The sequence below is a fragment of the Bos indicus genome, chromosome 21 (assembly GCF_029378745.1).
Source record: "Bos indicus isolate NIAB-ARS_2022 breed Sahiwal x Tharparkar chromosome 21, NIAB-ARS_B.indTharparkar_mat_pri_1.0, whole genome shotgun sequence".
NCBI classification, from domain to species: domain Eukaryota; kingdom Metazoa; phylum Chordata; class Mammalia; order Artiodactyla; family Bovidae; genus Bos; species Bos indicus.
Genome location: NC_091780.1, coordinates 46,812,018 through 46,819,391, shown reverse-complemented (window position 1 = coordinate 46,819,391; position 7,374 = coordinate 46,812,018). Strand labels below are relative to the sequence as shown.

The 7,374-nt window shown below is 43.4% G+C and overlaps 1 pseudogene; it reads right to left on the bottom strand.

Moving 5' to 3' along the window:
• Nucleotides 1-1,002: 1,002 nt before the first annotated feature.
• Nucleotides 1,003-5,051, bottom strand: LOC139178324 (ferritin light chain pseudogene; annotated as a pseudogene).
• Between the last annotated feature and the right edge of the window lie 2,323 nt (nt 5,052-7,374).

Here is a 7,374-nt window from a genome sequence, read left to right as displayed (position 1 = left end):
TTTGGGATTATTTTTTAGCTAAAGGAAAGAACAGTCTCTCCTAATTTTTATTTTACCTAAGACCTAACCACACACGACTTTTTACTCAGACCATCGAGTGATGCCAAAAATTCCTCTGCCAAATGCTATTATGAAGGCAACTCATTAGCAAATGACCTAGCTCATCTGTGAAATCCAACCTGTGATACTGCAAAATTGGAAATAGCCCCAATTAGTTATTGTTAATCTAATCTGGGTAAATGATGTTCTCACAGAGCAGCAGATACCAGGCCTCTATCACTTTACAAACAAGGCTTGTTTGCTACACTCTCTCACAACAAGCCCCAGGGAGGGTACTGGGTCATTGTATTATTGCCTTTGCCCAAAGGTCATGCTTAAGAATTTAACAAACTGCATAGCCACTGGCCAGAAAAAATTGCGCCTGATTTCTGTTCTATTTTCACTTTTTTTTTAAACTAATGGAACAAATAACAAGTCACAATTAGAGTTTTACCATTCAAGATGATTTATAGTTGACCCAGGTAATTGACTGCAAGAATTAATCTATTTTAAAATTGTATATATAAAATGAAAGACTGTGAGTTATAACATTTTTCTTTCTAATTATTCCTTCCTGAAATGTTTCTACTGGACTTCCTAAAGAACAATGTAGTGGAGTGGACTAAGGGTAAAGTTTCATTCCTATCTTTGTGGGGTATATGCAAGGGTTATAAAAATAACAGTGTAATATATTGGTATGTTAGAACACAGAAATATCAACTGCATTTTCATACTGTGTGCGTGATCAATCACTAAATTGTGTCTGACTCTTCCCAACCCTGTGGACTGCAGCCTGCCAGGCTCCCGTGTCCATGGGATTTTCCAGGCAAAAATACTGGAGTGGGTTGTCATGTCTTCCTCCAGGGGATTTTCCTGACCCAGGGATCAAATTTGCATCTCCTGCGACTCCCGCCTCAGCAGGCAGATCCTTTAGCTCTGCTCCACATGGGAATTCCAAATGTTCTAGTCATGGTGATCACCTGGGTAATTCTTCCCCCTCCCCCCACAAAACACTTGTTTCAATTTGGTCCACGGCTTCGGAGAGGGCTCCAGGGTGGTTAAAAAGACTGCCTCGTGGCTGCAGAGAGAGGCTTCAAGCAAAAGCCCTGACATCAGAGGGTCTCCGAAGGAAGCTGGGCTTGGAGGCTCCCAGTCCTGCCTAAGGGTGAGACTTTCAAAGAGATACTTGCCCAGCCCAGCCTGGGGACCAGTCAGCCTGTAGAGGTTAGTCACGTGGTCTCCCATCTTCTTGATGAGTTTCACCTGCTCTTCCACGAAGCAGCTTTCCAGAAAGTCGGAGGTGGAGGTCTGGTGGGCTGAACCCAGGCTACACAGATCTGAAAGGGCCTGGTTGAGGCCCTTCTCCCTGAGCATGGCAGCTTCCATAGTGTCCTGGGTTTTAACCCCACTCATTTTGAGATGGCTTTTGCACGTCCTGCAAGACTGTGTGGCAGCAGTACTGGTTTTGCATTTTCAAGAGACACTTGGCACCCTGGTGCTTCTCCTCGTCCAGTTCACGGAAAAGGTGGTCCCACACCATCCAGAACCACATCCTCCCAGTGGAAACAGAAGCCTGGAGAGAGGTAGGTATGGGAGACCTGTAGGTGTATATTGACCGTGGCCTCCACCTCGGTGGAATAATTCTGACGACCTGGAAGCTCATGGTGATCGGTAATAAGGAACTACGCTCAGAAAACTGGCTGGTCCCAGTGGCCAAGGATGGTTGATTGGCTGATTCCGAAGGTTACAACTGTTGAAAAGGATGGAGGGTGGCCTGAGGCTGGAGTAAGGGGCGTCCCTGGCGTCTGTTCTGTTCAAATATTGTTGAAACAAGGGACAGAGCTGCAGGACCAAGGAGTGCACTACTGGATAATTCTTTTCATTATCTCATGCCATGATCAACTAACAAAATCTTCACCACATCCTGAGAGGTACATAGGGGGGGCTTTATAGTTAATTAAAAAAAGAAAGAAAAAAGGATGGCACAAGTTGTGAAAATCTGTTGTATGTTAAACTGTTAGTCTCTGCATCATTGGAGGTTTTATATCATTGCCGTAAAAATCGAATGACAATATTTTCACCTTGAATATTTACCAAAGGATGTGTGTATGCTTAGTCATTCAGTTATGTCTGACTCTTTGCGACCCCGTGGACTATTGTCTGCCTGGCTCCTCTGTCCATGGGATTCTCCAGGCAAGAATGCTGGAGTGGGCAGCCACTCCTTTCTCCAGGGATCCAGGGAATCTTCCTGACCCAGGGATTGAGCCCAGGTCTCCCGCATTGCAGGCAGATTCTTTACCATCTGAGCCATCAGGGAAGTCCTTACCAAGGGATAACCTCTTTCAAAAACTGAGTAGAATACATATGTAGGGGATGCTTTCTGTTTTAACTGTCTACCTTAATAAAGAAGCTTTCTTGTTTCCCTAGGAAACTCCCAAGTAAACGCCTTGAGTTTCCTTGGGAAACTTCAGTGAAAAGTATCTCATTGTAGTTCACTCAAACTAATAGATGACTCTCTTCTGTATCTGTTCTCCTACCTCCTGACTTCACTGGGCATTCTCTTTGGGGATCTCTTCACTCCCACGTCCGGTTGCCTAATTCCTTTTCCTCGTTCAAGTCCTAGGTTAAATGCTGTCTCCTCCATGAAGCTTTCTCTTGTCCTACTAAGAAGGAATCTGTTCCTCTTCTGAACTGTGAGAGCAAGTTGTTTTTCAGCCTCTCTGTTGTCTTTATATATTTCGTCACCCTGTAGACATCTTGGGAGGATCCAGTCTAAACCAGTTTCGTGCCTTACACATTGTGAGTATACAGTAAATACCTCTTGAGTGAATAAATTTTACTTGCAAGATTCTTGTTATTGATCCATCATTGGTGGTGATTTAATTGCTAAGTTGTGTCTGACTCTTGAGCAACCCCATGGACTGTAACCTGCCAGGCTCCTGTGTTCATGGGATTTCCCAGGCATGAGTACTGGAGTGGGTTGTCATTTCCTTCTCCAGGGGATCTTCCCGACCCAGGGGGAGAACCCAGGTCTCCTGCATTGCAGGCAGCCCTCTGCATTGCAGGCGGATTCTTTATCAACTGAGCCACCAGGAAAACCCGTTATGATGGCAAAGAGCTGTAAACAAAGAGCCCCCAAACTTTCAGGTACACACACAGAAAGTCCCTTGTGCTCTGTTGTGCCTCATTCCTTGAGAAATAACCAGATTCCTACAAGTGCCCCTCTTTCTAGGGCAAGAAGGTTGTGTGTGATATAGGTGACACCATGGGATTTCTCACTTAGTACCCTTGTTTGGTTAAAGATAGATTAAACTCTATAATGTCTATTTGCCATTCAGCTTATCAGGCAGGACTAGTCAGTTTATTTTAAAAATTATGAAAGCTAACTGAAAATGTTTGAGGGTTGTGTGCCAATGTTATAAACATTGGACTTTATAAACATCGTCTCATTTGATTGTCACAACATGACATGAGGGAGAAGCTATGTCACTGGGAGGGAACTAAGCTGAGCAGCTGGATGGCTTTCCCAAGTTATATACTATAATTCTGGGAAAGAGCAGGAGGAGGACCAAGGTCTGTTTCAATCCATAATCTGAGCTCTTAATACTTCTTCCTTTTCTCTAGCTTCACAGTTTCCTTTGACTCCTCTCCTAAGTGAACTTCCCATGGAACACTTGAACTCAGTGGGTGTTTGTACACCTTTATGGGAACTGCTTACCCAGAGCAAACCAAACTCTAGGGGCTCTGGGCGATAATGCTATGGATGTCAACCAAAAATAGCTTACCTAGAAATCTCATTTCTACCCAATTTATATACTGTGGGTGGTCTAGGGGGGGCAGTTAGGAAATGAAAGGACACTGAGAGAAGGCACAGACATTTCTCTTGTGGGGAAGGTGCTGTCCCACAGTAGATCATGGAAATAGTTGACGCAGGGACGTGGGCTCAGGTGTGAAAGAGATGTTCCCCTAGCCCACCTAGGAGCTGTGGCTCTCAGCCTGGGATATGCCAAGATCCAGACGCCCTAAGCCCCAGTGTGTGTGCAAAGCAAATCAGTGCTGATACGTGGAGCCCAGAACAGAGCTCCCAGAGAAGCATTCGGCTTGGTGTTAGGAGAGAAAGACCAGCAATGCCCTTTACCCAACCCAAATTTTCCAACATGAAGGCAAGAGAAAAACCAACACTTACTCAAAATAACAGGCAAAAACCCATCTGATAAACCCTGCCACAATATTTTCTTCAAGTTTTACTTATTGAACATTCATACTAGTGGTTCTCAAATTTTACGATGTAAAATTACCCGTGTGTGTTTAGTTGCTCAGACGTATCCGACTCTTTGAGACCCTTTGGACTGTAGCCCATCATACTCCTCTGTCTGGGATTTTTTTCAGGCGAGAATACTGGAGCGGGGTACCATTTCCTTCTTCATGGTATCTTCCTGAGCCAGGGATTGAACCCACATCTTCTGTGTCTCCTGCATCACAGGCAGATTCTTTACCCGCTGAGCCAACACCTGGAGGGGGTGTGGTTATTAAAATGAATAGACCCAGATCCTTTTCCTGTAAAATATTGATTCTATGAGTTTGGGGTGAGTTCCTGGGCTCTGCATTTCAGACCACCCCCAGAAGAGAATCTCATGTCCCTCATCAGAGAAGTAAATTCTGAGAAAATAAGCCTGAAAATCAGGCAAGTGCTGCAAGAGTTGATGTTCTGTGGGGTTATTTAGGATGAAGCTAATTAATAACAGTCTCTAGGAATGCTTGTCTTTGGAGAATTGGTGATGGCTGACAATGCCTTCAGCTACTGACAGTAAGTTTCTCGCTCTTCAACAAGAAAAACTTGTTCTAGGGAAACTCTGAGACAGAACCAAGGGTGGGGTGAGGGACACAGAAGCCCTCCCTGTGTGGGTGAGAGGGCACATACCTGTGCCCTGGCTGACCTTAGCTGGGCAGGCCTCCCAGACACACACTGCAGGAGGCAGGTTGAAGGACCCCTTAGCTTCGAGGAGGATCATTCTCCGAGGGCTCATCGAATCTGAAGTCTCAAACAGTAGATCATTCCTTCAACAGTCACAGGGGCCTCTTCCGGATCCATGCTGTAGCTGTGGGCCTTGCACACACTTTTCTCTCTTCCTGGAAGGCGACTTTCCCTCAGCTTTGCCTGGTTAATTTTCAGCTTCCGGACCTGGCCTCCCTAATGAGGCAGTTCCCCCACAATATGCCTTCCTGATATCATTAACCTAATAGGATTCCTTGATTCATGCCTGTCTCAGTTGTAAGCTCCATGAGGGCAGGGGCCAGGCTGTTTTATTGTTATTTTTTTCATTATTTTTAGCTCTGAGTCACTTATAAAAATAATTTGCTTAACTCCAGTTTTTGGAGTTATTGCTTCATTTAGCAATGTACTAGTTCAACAGAATAAGTTATTTTTCTGTTATAAAATATACAGCCAGTTGTATTGGAGAGAATATTTTAAAAGTTTTTGATTTCTGTAAAGGTTTAGTTGATTGGTTTTAATTTTTTAGGGAATTTTAAGGAATTTCAAGCATTTTAAGGAATATTGGATTGTTAAAAGCTCAGGATTATAGAATGGTTTAGCCTTTTAGAGTATATATCAAATATTTAAGAAAGAGTGATTAATAACCAGTAACCAAAACTTAGAGATTAGTACCCCAAATCTGACATTCATTCCTTTAAGTATGAAATTGCTGAAGAGGAATTCAGAGTAACTGAGTTCACATGAAATGCAGGGATCTTAGACACTAATTGCTAGTCATATAAAATTAAGGTAATATGCCATTTGAAGGATTGGTGAAAGAGTGTAAAAATGTTTAAAGAGGAATCCTAAATGATATTCAGAAAAATGGGGAAACTAAGTCAAGAGAAACAATCTCATCCTATGTGTAATGCTGAAATTTAAAAATTTAATCGCTAGAAACAAAAGTCTACCTTGCCACCAAGCAATTGTAAGTGATAGTAAGAGTGAAAGTCACTCAGTCTTTGAGACCCTTTGGACTATACAGTCCATGGAATTCTCTAGGCCAGAACACTGGAGTGAGTAGCCTTTCCCTTCTCCAGGGGATCTTCTCCTAGGGATCAAACCCAGGTCTCTCCAATTGCAGGCAAATTCTTTACCAGCTGAGCCACAAGGGAAGCCCAAGAACACTGGAGTGGGTAGCCTATCCCTTCTCCAGAGGATCTTCCCAACCAGCCGGGGTCTCCTGCATTGCAGGTGGATTCTTTACTAACTGAGCTATCAGCGAAGCTCCGGCAATTATAAAAAGATTGTTAATTGTGGTTATATTTGAAAAAAATTAGACAATTATGGAAATTAGAAGTATGCAGGTCAAGAAGCAAAAGTTTGAACTGGACATGGAACAGCAGACTGGTTCCAAATCAAGAAAGGAGTATGTCAAGGTTGTATATTGTCACCCTGCTTATTTAACTTATATGCAGAGTACATCATGAGAAATGCTGGACTGGATGAAGCACAAGCTGGAATCAAGATTGCCGGGAGAAATATCAATAACCTCAGACATGCAGATGACACTACCCTTATGGCAGAAAGCAAAGAAGAACTAAAGAGCCTCTTGATGAAAATGAAACAGGAGTGTGAAAAAGTTGGCTTAAAACTCAACATTCAGAAAACTAAGATCATGGCATCTGGTCCCATCACTTCATGGCAAATAGATGGGGAAACAGTGAAAACAGTGGCAGACTTGATTTTTTGGGCCCCAAAATCTCTGCAGATGGTGACTGCAGTCATGAAATTAAAAGATGCTTGCTCCTTGGAAGAAAAGCTATGACCAACCTAGACAGCTTATTAAAAAGCAGAGACATTACTTTGCCAGCAAAGGTCTGTCTAGTCAAAGCTTTGGTTTTTCCAGTGGTCATGTATGGATGTGAGAGTTGGACTATAAAGAAAGCTGAGGGCCGAAGAATTGATGCTTTTGAACTGTGCTGTTAGAGAAGACTCTTGAGGGTTCCTTGGACAGCAAGGAGATCCATCCTAAAGGAAGTCAATCCTGAATATTCACTGGAAGGACTGATGCTGAAGCTGAAACACCAACACTTTGGCTACCTGATGAGAAGTACTGACTCATTTGAAAAGACCCTGATGCTAGGAAAGATTGAAGACAGGAGGAGAAGGGGACAACAGAGGATGAGATAGTTGGATGGCATCACCGACTCGATGGACGTGAGTTTGAGTAAACTTTGGGAGTTGGTGATGGACAGGGAGGCCTGGTGTGCTGCAGTCCATGGGGTCACAAAGAGTCGAACACGACTGAGCTACTGAACTGAAGATTCAATTTTTATTTTCTAGCAAGGGAAAACTAA